The 17,318-nt window shown below is 43.6% G+C and overlaps 1 protein-coding gene across 5 annotated transcripts in view; it reads left to right on the plus strand.

Moving 5' to 3' along the window:
- Lrrc8b (leucine rich repeat containing 8 family, member B) overlaps positions 1–17,318 on the plus strand; it is a 74,874-nt gene that overhangs the window by 41,672 nt on the left and 15,884 nt on the right. For all 5 annotated transcript variants that reach the window (XM_030254652.1, XM_030254653.1, NM_001033550.3 and 2 more), the window contains one exon: positions 11,920–11,974. The gene's annotated coding sequence lies outside the window, so the exon portion shown is untranslated. The remainder of the gene's footprint in view (positions 1–11,919; positions 11,975–17,318) is intronic.

Genomic DNA, 17,318 nt, shown 5'->3' on the forward strand with positions numbered 1-17,318 from the left:
CTCCAAATGTGGAATGTGGGAAATTGAAGGTGAAATGATGGAAAAATAAGCAGTGGGTTATGTTCAAGTCAGGAAACCTAATTTTAATTCTTTTATCTACTCATTAATATTCAATGGCTACTTTTGCATAGTAAGCCCTGAGATACATTAATCTGCATAATATACACTGACCAGACCTCAGAGCTTATTGCTGGTGGGAGGAAAACTCCCTTAATGGAGTGACTACTTATAGGATAATAGGGGATACGAAAGAAAAGGGCAGAGAGCTACAAGAGCCTGGGGTGATTGGTCAGGGCTGTCAGAGGAAGCAGCCCTATGGGGAATACTTATGTAAGCCATTGGCTTGGAGCACTGGGATTTAATTGACGGCCTTGTTTACTCCCCTAAGGTGAGTTTGACCTTCCAAGGGAACTTGGGGGCACTGCTTCAAGAGATAGCCTTTTTGAACAAGAATTAGCCCTCTATAGTCCTGTATAGGAAAGGAATTTCCTATGCAGCCTCTGCTATGTATAGTACAGTAAACAATATGTATTTGGTCTTGGACCCAGTTGCATACACATATACATGTGCCCACCCATACATATGCACGCACAATACATACACACACAACACATATATACACATAATACATACCCATACACACACATACGTATGTACATGTGCAGTCTGCTACTTTGCTTGCTCCTGAACTATATCATCGTTAATGAACTATTACTAATAACTGAATTGTCCTGAGTTCTGGGGAGTCATGTGACAGTTACTGAACTTTCGGAGGGTGTCAGACCAGGCAGACCTAGGGATACCATCAGAAGCAGAGCCCTTGAGGCTGTGAAGTGAGATGCCTACTCTGGGAAGGCAATGTAGAACAGGTCTGGATCATAGCATGGCCAGCTGATAGAGATGGGCTCTGAGAAAGGCTGTCCTGTTTACCCTACACGTATGCCAAGTTTCTCTGCTGTGTCAGCAGAGAAGGCAATGGCAGCAGGGTTTGGCCACTACATGACCCACTCACCAGGTTGGAAACACGACGCACTAAGTCAAACTCAAGACAAAAGTGGACATTGGCTCTGAAACATAGATGACATAAAGCTTACTCTGACACATGTGTGACATAAAGCTTGCTCTGACACATGTGTGACATAAAGCTTGCTCTGACACGTGTGACATAAAGCTTGCTCTGACACATGGGTGACATGAAGCTTGCTCTGACACATGGGTGACATGAAGCTTGCTCTGACACATGTGTGACATGAAGCTTACTCTGACACATGGGTGACATGAAGCTTGCTCTGACACATGTGTGACATGAAGCTTGCTCTGACACATGTGTGACATGAAGCTTGCTCTGACACATGGGTGACATGAAGCTTGCTCTGACACATGGGTGACATGAAGCTTGCTCTGACACATGGGTGACATGAAGCTTGCTCTGACACATGGGTGACATGAAGCTTGCTCTGACACATGGGTGACATGAAGCTTGCTCTGACACATGGGTGACATGAAGCTTGCTCTGACACATGTGTGACATGAAGCTTACTCTGACACATGGGTGACATGAAGCTTGCTCTGACACATGTGTGACATGAAGCTTGCTCTGACACATGTGTGACATGAAGCTTGCTCTGACACATGGGTGACATGAAGCTTGCTCTGACACATGGGTGACATGAAGCTTGCTCTGACACATGGGTGACATGAAGCTTGCTCTGACACATGGGTGACATGAAGCTTGCTCTGACACATGGGTGACATGAAGCTTGCTCTGACACATGGGTGACATGAAGCTTGCTCTGACACATGGGTGACATGAAGCTTGCTCTTTCAAAGCTTACCTGTTTCTCTCCTGTGGCTTGTCCAGAGCTTTCCTTCCCACATGTCCCAGGAAAGAGTAGCTGATGAAATCAGTGTCTTGGCTCCCAGCAGTGTTGTGGAAAGTCTTCTCTGGCTTCAAACGGTAGTAGGTATCTGGACTACTAGCAAGGTATTGTGGGTACTCCTTCTCTTGGCCTGCTACCCACCCACTCTTCCATCTCTTGACACTGCCCCCCTGCTATCACATGGTAGATTTGACAAAAGAACTTTCTCCTGAGGTCACTATTTAACCACACTGAAATTTTTTTTCCCTTCTGCCTGGAATCCTGGGCCTCTGGGCCTTTTTCATAGGACATCCGTGGTGACATTTGCTGTTCTGTTTCCTTGTCACCAAAGCCCTGTGAATAACTCTGTGGCCTGCGTTGTGTATTTCCATCTATTGTGCGGGGTCTTCTCTCAACCAGACACCAGCAGAGCTGCCTTGCCTGCAGGAAATCTCTCTGCATTTGCTACTGGAGTGATCTCAGAGATGTTGGTTTAACCATTAATCTCAGCTCCGAGGCCCGTGAGACAGAACGTGAAAGCTGAGATGAAGGACCAGAGTGGGACCCATGCAGATGGTGGTGGAGGCGGGCAAAGGATGTTTTCCAGGACACATGCCCCACACTACCAACATGGAAAGCTAGCCTTCAGTGAGGGAAGTGGGCATGCAAAAGAGGGACCAAACTGAACCAGGACATGGCTGCTAGCTAGGATTTAGGGATTAAAAAAAAAAACAATCAAAATTTATAAATAAAAAAAGGAGCAGTCTGCTTTGCCCTCAGAGGCTCTGGGATGTGTAGCAGGCAGGAGTCTGGAACCGTTCTGTTACCCAGAAATGGCTGTGTGACTGTGTGACTGTAACCCAGTGAAAGATGTGCGTAAGGGAACCATGTGCTTGTAGACTCTGCAGACAAGCAGGCTTCAAATATTCTGGTCCAAAGTGTACTATGTGTCCAGGTCACGATAAAGTGTGAGGCAGCCATATCCCAACTGGTGAAAAGGCCTGAGTGGCCCGGAGGAAGGACTATTCAGGCTCTTCTTGAATGATCTGATATCACTGCGATCTGAGAATACATAATCCGGGCTGCTTAGGAAGTAGATCCTACCAGCTTGTAAATGGAAAGCCACAAAGCTAGAAAGGTGTTGTCTGACTGCCTGATGCTGGCTCTCAGTGTGGCACATTAGAAGCCTGGTATTGACATAGGCGTGGCCATTCAGGACCCTAGTGCAGGGCTGAAGAGATGGATCAGCGGTGAAGAGCATGGGCTACTCTTCCAGAGGACATGGGCTCAATTCCTCAGCTCCCACAATGGTACCTCATAATCATATGTAACCCCAGTAATGGGGGATCCGATGCCCTCTTCTAACCTCCGTAGGCATTGGCCACCCATAACTTACACAGATATATATGTAGGCAAAACACCCATACACATGCACAGAGGGGGTGGGGGGGGGAGGTGAGCATATGAGCAAGATAAAGAAATCTTTGAAATCTTTGTTGTGTGTAACAAATCTTAGTTGTTTTCTGGATAAATTTGCAGAATCATGTTATCTTGATTAACCAAACTTGAATTAAAGGTTAAAAATAACCTGATGATTTAAAATTCAGTGTTGCTTATAGTAACATATACACCATGGATGAAGCAAGTTTGGTATATTTAAAATAATATTTTCACATGTTATGTTTTCTGGGACAGTGAGGCTGATTGTATTTGATTTCTGTGATCCTTTTGTGCTTATTGCCATGAGAATGGTTTTCTTAATCTGCATGACTATTTCTGGTAAAATATGCAAAACATAAAACTTATTTTAGCTATTTGTAAATGTAAAATTCAGTGACTTTAAGCACATCATATTGAGGCACTTTTTTTGTATGTGTCAGGTGTGTGTGGATTTATAGATGCATGTTGGAAGACCAGAGGTCAATGTCTGCTCGCTTCCTCTGTCCCTCTCAGTTTATCTTTTGAGATAGAGTTTCTCACTGAACCTGGAACTTTGCAATTCAGCTAGCCTGACTGTTCATCGAGTTTCACGGAGCCTCCTCTCTGTGTTGCATGGCGCTGGGACTATGGATGTCTTCTGGGGATCTAAGCTCAGGCCCTTGTCCCTGCATCTTATCATCTGAGCGGTCTCCCCAGATCCTGATGATAGATAGGTTGTGGTTTGTTGTTTGTTTTATTTTGCTTTTCTTTTTCATTGATGATAGATCTTTAATGTACTCCTTTGCCTAGGTGACACCAGCCACATCTGGTTTGTCAGCAACAAGAATTTTGCCTGTTAAGACAGACATTAAGTGACTTGTACCAACTACTGCTTCAAATGTTATAACACAGCTTATTGTTTTTGTTTCTGCTTCTTAACATCCTGGTCCATGTAACAAATAATTGAGAAAAGGTATATTTATGCTTCACATTTTGGGATAACCGGTCAAATTGGAAGTCTACCATTAAAATCTCCAACTTGGGTGGAAAACTGGGCTCCCCAGTGTCAAGGCTGATTGGCTGGGGGACAGTGCATGAGGCCATCCTTTTAACAGATTGGCCTGTTATAAAGCTGCCATTGTGTTAATAAGTTACTATGTTGGTTGTTACTTTGTATCCATCCCTGTGCTAAGCATTTAAGTGACAGTTGCCTTACTTAACTGTTAAGACATTTCCATTAGGTAAAAAGCCATCTTTATGCAATATAAACAGCAGTAAACTGTTTTGTAGATTAGAGAGTTGACACTTAGCTTATGATCCAGCCAGTAGAAATGGATGTCAGGCCACCAGCTTAGCCAGTCTGCCACCTCCCTTCTGCTTCCTTTCCTAAGCGTTCTTCAAGGTTTTAGATGAAGAGACTGGCAAGTGATGCTCCCTTATCAGACCATTCAGAAAACCCGTATTTAAATGCATGGTGCTGTGTTACTTTAACCACATCTTAATAGATATACCAGGCATCAAAGCCCTGTACACATTATTTCAATGGTAAATGTGGATTTTTCCCCTTGTTGTTAGAGAAGAGGGCTTCTTGGTATGAGGTTGTGTAAGCAGGATGCATTCTTGCTCTGGCTATCTATCATGTCAAACCTAATTACTTAATGGGCAGGCAGGAAGGGCGCAGAAGCTCCTATTGTTGAGTTTCATTAGGTAAAATACTGAGCCATGGACCAGGAAGAACCATTTGTCAAGCATCTCTTATTCTTTTCTAAAGGTTTTGTTGTAGAGTGCAGAGAGCGAGATGCCACATTCTCTGTAGAACTCTCCGACAGCAGTTCTGGGGAGGCCACGAGGCGGATGTTCTCAGAGCTGGTGTGAATTCTGGGTTTGCTTTTTAACTTGATCAAACAAGTTTCTGTGTTTCTCCGGTCTTTACTCTGATGATTTAAATGAGAAATGTCCTCCATGGACCCAAGCATTTGGATCCTTGAGCCCCAGTGGATGTTACTGTCTGAGGAAGTCTAGGAGGCACAGGCTAGCTGGAGAAAGTCTGTCACCAGGGATAGCTTTGAGAACTTAAGGCCTCACCTACTTGGAGTTTACTCTCTCTGCTTTCTGCTTATACAGCACATAAGCTCTCAGATCTTATTTTGCTGTCATGCCTGCCGCTTGCTGCTTCCTCACCATGATGGACTCCTAACCACACCATTTAGAACCATAAGCCCAAGTAAACTCTTTCTTCTTTAAGTTACCTCTTGCCTTAGTTAGGGTTTTACTGCTGTGAACAGGCACCATTGCCAAGGCAACTTTTATAAGGACCAACACTTTTTTTTTAAATATTTTTTATTACATATTTTCCTCGATTATATTTCCAATGCTATCCCAAAAGTCCCCCATAACCTCCCCCCCACTTCCCTACCCACCCATTCCCAATTTTTTTGGCCCTGGCGTTCCCCTGTACTGGGGCATATACAGTTTGCGTGTCCAATGGGCCTCTCTTTCCAGTGATGGCCGACTAGGCCATCTTTTGATACATATGCAGCTAGAGTCAAGAGCTCCAGGGTACTGGTTAGTTCATAATGTTGTTCCACCTATAGGGTTGCAGATCCCTTTAGCTCTTTGGGTACTTTCTCTAGCTCCTCCATTGGGAGCCCTGTGATCCATCCAATAGCTGACTGTGAGCATCCACTTCTGTGTTTGCTAGGCCCCGGCATAGTCTCACAAGAGACAGCTACATCTGGGTCCTTTCAATAAAATCTTGCTAGTGTATGCAATGGTGTCAGCGTTTGGAAGCTGATTATGGGGTGGATCCCTGGATATGGCAGTCTCTACATGGTCCATCCTTTCGTCTCAGCTCCAAACTTTGTCTCTGTAACTCCTTCCATGGGTGTTTTGTTCCCACTTCTAAGGAGGGGCATAGTGTCCACACGTCAGTCTTCATTCTTCTTGAGTTTCATATGTTTAGCAAATTGTATCTTATATCTTGGGTATCCTAGGTTTTAGGCCAATATCCACTTATCAGTGAGTACATATTGTGTGAGTTCCTTTGTGAATGTGTTACCTCACTCAGGATGATGCCCTCCAGGTCCATCCATTTGGCTAGGAATTTCATAAATTCATTCTTTTTAATAGCTGAGTAGTACTCCATTGTGTAAATGTACCACATTTTCTGTATCTATTCCTCTGTTGAAGGGCATCTGGGTTCTTTCCAGCTTCTGGCTATTATAAATAAGGCTGCTATGAACATAGTGGAGCATGTGTCTTTCTTACCGATTGGGACATCTTCTGGATATATGCCCAGGAGAGGTATTGCTGGATCCTCTGGTAGTACTATGTCCAATTTTCTGAGGAACCGCCAGACTGATTTCCAGAGTGGTTGTACAAGCCTGCAATCCCACCAACAATGGAGGAGTGTTCCTCTTTCTCCACATCCTCGCCAGCATCTGCTGTCACCTGAATTTTTGATCTTAGACATTCTGACTGGTGTGAGGTGGAATCTCAGGGTTGTTTTGATTTGCATTTCCCTGATGATTAAGGATGTTGAATGCTTCTCTGCCATTCGGTATTCCTCAGGTGAGAATTCTTTGTTCAGTTCTGAGCCCCATTTTTAATGGGGTTATTTGATTTTCTGAAGCCCACCTTCTTGAGTTCTTTATATATGTTGGATATTAGTCCCCTATCTGATTTAGGATAGGTAAAGATCCTTTCCCAATCTGTTGGTGGTCTTTTTGTCTTATTGACGGTGTCTTTTGCCTTGCAGAAGCTTTGGAGTTTCATGAGGTCCCATTTGTCAATTCTCGATCTTACAGCACAAGCCATTGCTGTTCTATTCAGGAATTTTTCCCCTGTGCCCATATCTTCAAGGCTTTTCCCCACTTTCTCCTCTATAAGTTTCAGTGAAGGACCAACACTTAATTGGAGCTGGCTTACAGGTTCAGAAGTTCAAGGACCAACACTTAATTGGAGCTGGCTTACAGGTTCAGAAGTTCAATCCATTATCTTCAAGGTGAGAGCATGGCAGCATCCAGGCAGGCATAGTGCAGGAGGAGCTGAGAGTTCTACATCTTCATCTGAAGGCTGCTAGTGGAATACTGGCTTCCAGGCAGCTAGGATGAGCATCTTAAAGCCCACACCCACAGTGACAAACCTCCAACTGGTTTGTCACTCCAAAAAGGCTACACCTACTCCAACAGGGCCACACCTGCTAATAGTGCCACTCCCTGGGCTGAGCATAGACCAACCATAACGGCTCTGTTGTGGTATTTTATTATGGGAACAGGAAATAACTAATAAACTCCGCTTTCTAACCTATGGAGTTGAGATGAGCATCGAGAGCACAGTGAATGGTTACCTGTGCCTCACCATCTTCCAGCATCCCTTCCACACAGCTGCAGTTGAGATTGCTGTAGTTGGGCCTTGCCTACACCCTGAACTCTTAGTTCTCAGGTTCAAAGCAAACCCAGAATTCACAGCTCTAAAAACAGTTCAAACAGCCAAGCACATGACCAGATATTTGTGATGTATTTTAACAGTAGTTAAGTGGTGTAACTGCTGATTTGGAGAAGTTGGGTAGGTGCTCATTTTGATACTTCTTGTGGTCTAGGGATAATAGCTCAGTGGGTAGGATGCTTGGCTTGCATCCATGATACCCTGGGCTCAGTCTTTAGCACCACACACTGGGCTTGTTGATGTATACCTATAATCCTAGCCTGCAGAGGTGGGGGCCAGGAAGATCAGGAGTTCAAGGTCAGCCTTGGCTGTCTATTAAGGTTGAGACCCTTGAGGACTATATGAGACCCTGTCTCAAAACCAGAAAGAACTGTGTAAGGTTGTGTTTTGTGGTCATTTACCCATAAGTGAACACTGAGCCTTTGTATTATTGCCTTAAGCTCCTTAAGCTTTTGTCTTACTGCCTTGGGCTTATTGCAGTTTGTCATGTGATATTTGTCATCCCTTCAAGAGCATGACGTAGCAGACACAGCCTTCCTCCCAGTGATCATCATCAGTAACCTGCTCCAAGAGACTAAAACTATCCCGAGGACATGCGACGTTGTCAGCTGAGTCTTAGTTCATAGGATTGTAAAACTACAGTGTTTAGGGACAGAGAGTGCTTACGGGCCCTGAGAAGATAAGCAGAGCTCCTTCCCTCCCAGAATGCATGGTCTTGGAGGGAGAAGCCAGGGTAAGAGTTGAGCACAGCTTAGCATGACAGACAGTACTCTGGCCTGGAAGACAGCACGCTCGTTCGTGGACTCAGCATTTCCCCTCTTATATCATAAGGCCAGTTCGTACAAAAGAATAACCATGACATCCTAATTCACAGGATGTTGAGGTCGTTTAGGGATACTGTAGCATACGTCCAGTGGCCCGTCACTGATTTAAAATGATGTGCAGTCATGATAATACAGCCAGTCATGCTAAGCTTGACAGCAGCTCTGTGTTCAGATTTGTGGGATGTTGTGTTTAGTGGGGAACTTGGCAAGCATTGCTTGCTCAAGGGTGAGGTTTCGCCTCCGCCTCCCATGACTGTATTCACTGTTGTGGAATGAGAACACCTTGGCCCCAGGCATGGCCTACCCCTTCCTTTCTCTGCTTCATGCAATGTGTACCCAGCCTCTGCTCGTATATCTTCCTGAGAGCCAAGCTATCTCCATACTCTTGGTTCCTAACTGGGTAATGAAATCCAGTCACATGGATGACAGCACTCTAAATGTCCCTGAGCCGTAAGGCCAGCCTCGGTGCCACGCGAGGTTGCCTCGGCACTTGTCTCTTGGGCAGACTAACTTCAGTGCCATTTAAGATGATTCTTCACATTTAAAAATTTTTATTTTATTATGTGTCTGAATATTTTGCCTGCATTCCTTGTGTGCAGAGGCCAGAAGAGGACCCCTTTGAAATGAAATTATAGTTATGAATCATGATGTATGTGCTGGGAATTGAACCCAGGTCCTCTAGAGAAGCAGTTGATGTTTTAGCCACTGAATTGTCTCTCCAGCCCATCACATTTTGAGAGCCGAGAGCTGAATGGGAACAAAATAGCAAAGAAGCCCCTTCAACCCTGTGCCCTGTCAGTTCTCAGAGTCCCAGTTGACCAGAGGGAAGTCACAGCCACATTCCAAATCTCCCTTGAAGGTTTTACCAATACTCCTTCATCTAGCCATTGATAATACTCTGGGAGAGATCCCTGGGATACAAGTATTTAAGAGACTTGGTTGCGTTAGTTCATAAAGAACTTGAGGCATTAGCTTAACTTGTACCCCATAGTGCAATGTGAGAGAAATATTTGCATGCCCCAAGAAGACACAATAGAGCCAGGAAACTAGCCAATGAGGTCAGTGCAGCTTCCAGAGGTGGTGCCGTGGGACCTCAAGGCAGGGCAGGCGTTAGATTGTAGATCAACGATAGCCTACCACTCAGAGATCCACCTGCTTCTGCCTCCCCAGTGCTGAGATTAAAGAATGCGTCACCATGCCCATCTGGAATGTCCCTTTTTAAGTCTTTGCTTTGGCATCTTTCAAGTCAGTGATGTGGGAGTCTGAATTTACATAATCAGAACCTAATATAGATTGCACAAGATGTATGGTGGTGTGATTGCTGCCGTTTCTGGGATGCAACATGCATAGTAATGTCATAGGATTGTGCTTTAGATCTACGGAGATTGTGAGCTTTGGGCTGGGGATGTACCTCAGTTGTAGAGCACTTGCCTAGCATGGTCAAAGCCTTAGGCTTGGCACTCGCACCATTACAAAACAACCAGAAAAAAAGGTTCTTGATTTGGTTTTGCTCCATTTTTCATCTTTTCTTTTGCAGCTGTCACTGCAAGGCAAATTCAAATGCATGAAAGCCTGTGTTTAGATCCCAGAACTGTGTCTCTGCTCCTTGCTCTACTACTACACGGGAGCGTGCAGTCAGTGTCTGCCATCCCTACCAATTAGAAAGCAAAAGTGTGCAGATTCCTCCCCTTCTGCAGTCAGAGCCTTGGGACCTTTTGTTTCTCTATCAAAAAGCTCATCCTTAATCCTTAGTCACTTGGGAAAATAAGTATTTTCCTCTACGTCCCTTCTATGTCCCTCTTGGAAGACGGGAGGGAACATTCAGTCTCAGCCTCCTGGTCTCCACGTCTGCCAGAGTCCATTCTTAGGCTGACCCAGAGCTGAGTTTTTAAGTTAAAATACACGAGTGTGTGTCCTGTCTCTGCCTGGGAGTGGTAAAGATGAAGCTAGTTTGGGAACCCATTAGCATAGGGAGCTGGATCACAGAGACACAGCCGCCCGTCTCTGCAGCTGGCCCGTCAGAATTACCGAGCCGGTCTTTGTCCCGTTTTATCCTGCCTAAAGTGTGTGATTTGTTCTATTCTGAGCAGCACGGCCATTTAGGATTGTCACAATTCATCCTTCCAGCTTGGTACTTTTGTGTTCTGCTGAGGAGGAGAAAAGAGGATGAGTTCAGCTATGGTTTCTAAAATCAGCCCGAATGGTTCTCTTGGCCTGGATAAAGAAACTGAAACACCAGGCACTGTGGCTTTTAGTTGACAGCAATGTCTTCATCCTGAGAGCCTCTGCTGAGTTCTACATCTGTTCCTTTCAACAGGAAATTTCTCTGGTTTGGGTGAGCTTGGATAGAGAGGAGTGAGGCTTGTTAAGTCATGGGGTGGGTTTGTTCAACCCAACGTTAACAGCAGGCACAGTAAAGCAACAGCAAGATATTTCTTCATGTATGGAGTTAGAGGTTTTGTTTTGTTTGTTTTTAAATGTGGTTTCAATGATGATTCCTAATCTGTTCAGAAATCAATTGATATACTGCTTGCCATAAAGATTATTGGTATAATTGGAGGGGGGGGCATTGATTGACATTACATATAAGAGACTAAATATTTCATTTTGGCCCAGGAGTCTACTTTAGAATTCTATACAAAAGAGTCATGTGAACAGGGCTGAAGAAGAGAATATAGCTCAATGGTAGATGGCTTACTTAGCACGCACAGGTTCTAGGTTCGGTTCCCAAAGGGGAAGAGAAAAGGGAGGGATACCATGAGTCTAGTTTAAGAGATGTTTGTAGCATTGTTACTAATAAACAGAGAATGGCTTTTAAAACTGTGACACACTCACAATGCTTTCATCAGAAATAATGCCTGGAGACTTTACAACATGAAAAATCCCATAAGATTCCAAAGGAAACCTTGAAATTATGCCAGGGAATTTTACAGTGGCATCTCTCTCCATTGCACGCCAGGAGCAACAAAATAACAAAACTCAATGGGAAAAAAATCTCAAATATTTACTTTTTCTCCATTTTCCCTCTTTAAGAAATATCAATATCTTTACTTGTAGAAAATGGAAAATATTAAAAAGACAGAGATATAGTATGGGTATGTGCCTCGGATACAATGTTTCATTCTCTGTTAAAATGCCTTGTGAATTTCTGCTGTGGTTAGACTATGCTTTGATTGTCTCCCCAAGTGTCAGCTAGTCTTTTGCTGAGAGGTCAGAGGACTATCTCTGACCCATGCTTTTTGAAAGTTGTATTTTGTGTTTTTCACAAAAATTTTAAGTATGTTGGGAGTTTGAAAACCATGTAAGGGGGTAATGATCTTGGAGTCCTAGGATACATAAAATATAACAATGTGCTTATGGTTTCTCTTCAGGCATTCCTCGGATCAAAACTACTTGCAGAGTTTCCGGTTGACCAGCATTCATAGGGTAAGATGAACATCTCCAGTGGTGAACACATGGCACAGATTATTACAGTTTAGTTGGTAGCTTGGGGCAAAAAGAACTACAGAAAAAGATTGCCATGCTTACAGATGTTTTGAGTAAAATCGCTTTGATATTTTTAGCCTGATTAAGCAGAAATTTAAATCTGTGTTATTTTAATTAAAACGTCATCTTCCCACCCTCTGTGGGTTCTGTAAGCAGAAATGAATGTGTTTAATGGATTCCTTTTTTGTTTGGTTTTATCACTAAAGACTAATGGAATATAATATAATCTATGAGACATTTAGCGTCCATGCCTGCTTATGTGATCTGGGCATATTATCCTTTTTGTTGTTTCATGGATTGATTGGTTATGAGACAGAGTCTTTTGGATGGCAGGCTGATCTTAAACTCACTATGTAGCTAAGGAAGGCCTTGAACTTCTAATCCTCTGGACTCTACCTTCCAAGTGCTGAGATTCCAGGTATCACCATGCCTCTATGCCCTGTTGGGAATCAAACCTAGCTCTATGCCTTCTGGGTAGACACTGTTACCAGGCGAGCTCCATTCTCAGCTCCCAGGGTTTGTTCACATAACCCATCTGCCATGTTTCTTGAGTAACTTTCTTGAGTGAGCAAATCAGAAGTGTAAGCCTGTCCACACTTGCTTCCAGCAGACATGAGTCCTTTTCAAAACTATGGAAAGTATGCCCTGTTAGCTCTGTGGCAGAGTGTTTGACTTACTGTGGTGGGGACTGAAATCACTGACTCCAGAGTGGTGAATACACCTACCTTTTAAAAAGTATCACCCATCTCTGACTACTTCTTTCCTTCCTTCCTTCCTTCCTTCCTTCCTTCCTTCCTTCCTTCCTAATAATAATAATGCAAATGTTAACATTAGAGAAAGGATTTAAATGAATCAGGATTTAAGGTATAATAATTGGTCTATCCCAGATCACTGATTGGTCTATCTCAGATCACTAATTGATCTATCCTAGATCTAAAATCTCTCATTTTTATACTTTAGGGAGAATTATAAATGTTTCCTTGAGTATATTTGCAGCTTTGTGTGTCTAAGGAAGACTATTAATAGTGTTTTCAAGCCTGTCCCTGTCCTAGAGACTTCTGTCTGTGGAGAAATAACTCACCATCTCTGGATGGTTTTCTTATTTATTCAGTAAAGAGTGGGCTCTGGTTTCTATAGTCCCTGTAACTGCTCTGTGAAGAGTAGGCCACGGTCCCTACAGATGCTCACTCTCCTCTGTGTGAGAACCTGAGGAGTCTGTGAGTCACAAGAGACTATGGAAGGCCTGGGTGTGGCCCCATTTATTATTGATTATTATTAGTATATAGAATGTTAAGAATATTGGGGGCTTGGGGGGAGTTGGTCAGGAAAAAAAATATTTTTAATACTGAGAAGTGACAAGGAATTTGAGCTTGGCTTCTTACTTATGCCATCTCTGTAAGAATTACCCATCCACCAGTAACTTCCAATAACACAACTCCATCTCCCGTCATTTAAAATGTGTTTTAGAGTCCATGTGGTTGCACACAATTACCACCCAAACATTCAGGAAATTGAGGCAGAAGGATCCTGAGGCCTAGGTTAGCCTGGGCTACATAACAAACTCCCATCAAAAAAAAAAAAAAAAAAAAAAAAACTCCAAGGCCAAAAACCAATGTAATATTTTAGATTCAAAGTGGATGATATAGTAGCCTACTAAATGCATTTATGATCAATATTTCCAAAACAGAGCATTATCAACTAAATTTAATACATGCTGTATTCTGCGCCTGTAGAAACAGATTAAAGCAACCTTCTTTAGCCTTCAGAGCAGCTTAGAACTGGCCGTGGTAGAGCACTGTAATCTCAGTACAAAGTTAGGCAGAGAGAAGCCAACATAGTCTGCACAGTGAGATCCAGGCCAGCCAAAGCTACATAATGAGATCCTGTCGCAAAAACAAACAGAAATGCTCCACCTTCATTGGGATTTCAATTTAATTTATTTGTTCAGTGCCTTTCTCCTGGGGCTTCCAATGAGTAAAGTGATTTTTATCTAAAACATTGCTTATGATTGCTTAACAAAACAAATTAGGGAATTGCCAAATGACCGTTTCCTGCCTCCATTTGCTTTTTCTGCTTTTTGACTGGTAACAGCTTCTTTCTCTGAAGCTCTGACTCGTGCGCTCACAGAATGTTTTCTTCCCTGCCTTTGCGGATCCGACCACCCCTCCACACCTAGACAACAGTTCTGTTCTGCACTTGCCAGAGGGAAATGGTTCCTTTCAAAGAGTTCTTGTCTGAGGCCCTGTTCCCTCCCTGGACAGTCATGGCATATCACAGTGGATTAAGGCCCTGTTACTGTTTGGGGCTGAACATCATTTCCAAGGTGGAGCCCTAAGTGACAGAGAACATCAGAACCTGACGTGTGGCACTTCCTCTCAGAAATCAGCCCCATTAATGGTCAGCTTAAAGACCATTTGGCGTTGGGAAGGCCTCAGTCAAATGCCCTGGTTGGCCTCTAGGTCATCAGTGGCCCGAGTGCAGCCCAGAGACCCCAGCACTTTGTCCCAGCATCCCAGCAGATGCCATGCAGAGCAGAATTGCTCATTGTTTGACAGAATCATGAGAAACAATGAAATGTTTATTTTAGATTCTGAGATTTGGTGGGGGTTTTTGTTTGATTGGTTTGTTTGTTTGTTTTGGGTAGACCAATTAACAGTGGCAGAAATTGGTGTCTTAACGTGAGATACTTCCATAATGAAATCCATGGAAGGGGCACAGCACACAGCCAGCAGAGAAGACATTTATGCTCAGTGAAGATACAGTCTTCCTGGTAGTCAAGGACCAGTGAGGAAGCTGTTACTGGGGGGGATACAGAATGCTACCCTCTTTTGTATGGACAGGAAGTTCAACAAACCCTCACCAACTTGGAACCTAAGAACCAGCAGATGAGCTGCAGGTGGGAACCTGCAGGCAAGTTTTCAGCAGAGCACTGGAGGCTCCTTTTATAGCCACAACGATCCAACTGTTGGGAGATAGATGGATTAAGGAATATTCAGGTTTTAAACAGGCTTTAGAAGAAATATTTCCTGTCTAAAATTGTCTGGAACCCTAAAAAAAAAATTTTATACGATTTTTTTTTAATTCCTTGTTTCTGCACCTCACACACAAAGGCTTTAAAAAAAAAGAAAGAAAGAAATGATTTCAGCTGGACATGGTGGCACACGCCTTTAATCCCAGCACTTGGGAGGCAGAGGCAGGCAAATTTCTGAGTTCGAGGCTAGCCTGGTCTACAGAGTGAGTTCCAGGACAGCCAGGGCTACACAGAGAAATCCTGTCTCGAAAAACCAAAAAAAAAAAAAAAAAAAAAAAGATTTCAGGTCTAAACATCGGACGAAGGACGATATTGTCAGTAGCACTCGATTTCACAGTAAAAAGGGCTCGTGTGTAAGACCCTTAATCACAGTAACCTCAGACGCGCCCCTCTCTCTTCTCAGCCAGATGTGACGTCCCATAGCATCCTGACTTGATTTAGATGCCACAATCCTGGTCTCAAGGCAGAACTTGATGCCATGGTGGGTGAAACTTCTGCAGGAGGGTTAGCGTCTCAGTTAGGTTTCATTGCTGTGAAGAGACATCATGACCACAGCAACTCTTACAAGGACAACATTTAATTAGGGCTGGCTTACAATTTCAGAGGCTCAGTCCATTGTCATCACAGTGATAAACAGGGCAGCATGCAGGCAGACACGGTGCTGGAGAAGGAGCTGAGAGTTCTACATCTGGATCAGCAGACAGCGAAAGGAGATCGCATCACACTGAGCATAGCTTGAGCGTAGAAAACCTCAAAGCCCACCTCCAGAGAGACACTGTCAGCAAGGCCACACCTTCTAATAGTGTCACTCCCTGTGGCTAAGCTTCCACACACGTGAATCTATAAAGGCCATGCCTATTCAAACCACCACAGTTAGTATGCTTTGCATATAAAAAAGACATGTTAATCATTTATGGCCAGAAGATTGTCGGAGCATAACTATGCATGTATTGCTAGAGAGAGGTACAGCCAAGTTTCCTCGCCCCTTCTGGGCTAGCCATGGGACTACCTCAGTAAATGGTTTGTTTGAACAGAAAGCTGTATAGGTTCTAGTGTTAGAACCAGCTATCTTACTATTTTATGAGGAAATTTTGGGCTGGCCAAATCTGTGAAGGAAAGGGCCCATAAAATCTCAATGACTTGATCTTCCTGGGATTTGGGGCATGGAGATTCAAATTAGAAAACAGTTAGCCAAAACATTTCTACCCATATGCTGTGGAGCCCTCCCTCTGTGTCCTGCTTGGGCCATCTCCCAGGTCCCATGACTGTGAACGTGACACCACACACAGGCATTTGAGTGTTTTCCCTGTGTTTAGCACCTGCATATTAAGATACCTTAATGTGCTGAAAACTGTAAGATCCTACAGTGTCACGGGATCAAAATGTGAATGCATCTGACTCATTTCTTAACCACTGTTTGAGCTTACTAGGTCCTAATAAATTTTAACTCAGCTGATTCTGTTCATTATCTTTCTGTTGCTATGACAAAGTTCTTAGGATAATCAGTAACAAAACTGGGGTCGTATTTCCAGAGGTTTCAGTCCCTGGCTGGTGGCCCCACTATTGGGGGCCTGGGGTGACCTGGCATGCCTGGCCATGCATAGGAGACTGTTGTGGAAGAAACTCTCACTTTCAATGGTTTGCCCAAGACTAGGAACCCAGACCTTGCTTTCTTTCTCGAGGATCCAGGCCTTTGAAGTAGCATCAAGTTCTCGCATCTAAAGACTCTGAATGCTTGTTTATTTTCACTAGTTATTTTGGAAATGGTTTCAAAGTAAAAGTGGGACTACTGGGAAATCAAGATGCCTAACTTGAGTGTTGTTATTCCCATCTTGGAGACACTGGGATGAGGTTGTCAGATGAATTCATATGCTTTGAAGAGCTTTGATGACTTTTTAATGAGATTTAAAAGTCGAAGGAACAGGATTGGGACCATAAAATCCATTACTCTTCACATTATTTCTTTGAAGTGATTTAGTGCATTTGTGTGTTAGAAACCGAGATCTCATTTGGACCGAGTCCCCCTCATTGTTTGCTAATATGTGGTCTGGAGAAAGTCTGGGGCACAAACCGTATTCACTGGCATAATGGCTCCCACTCTAAACACGTCATTAGATACAGAAAGGTTTCAGGCCTTCCCTGCATCTGTGAACCCTGATGAAGGAATTAAAGATGAAGCCTTAGTTCACTCAAAAACATTTAGTGGAAATCTTTTGCTGGGGACTTGTATTAGGAAGTCTGTGACTTTGTAAC

The sequence above is a fragment of the Mus musculus genome, chromosome 5 (assembly GCF_000001635.26).
Source record: "Mus musculus strain C57BL/6J chromosome 5, GRCm38.p6 C57BL/6J".
In the NCBI taxonomy this organism is placed as follows: Eukaryota; Metazoa; Chordata; class Mammalia; order Rodentia; family Muridae; genus Mus; species Mus musculus.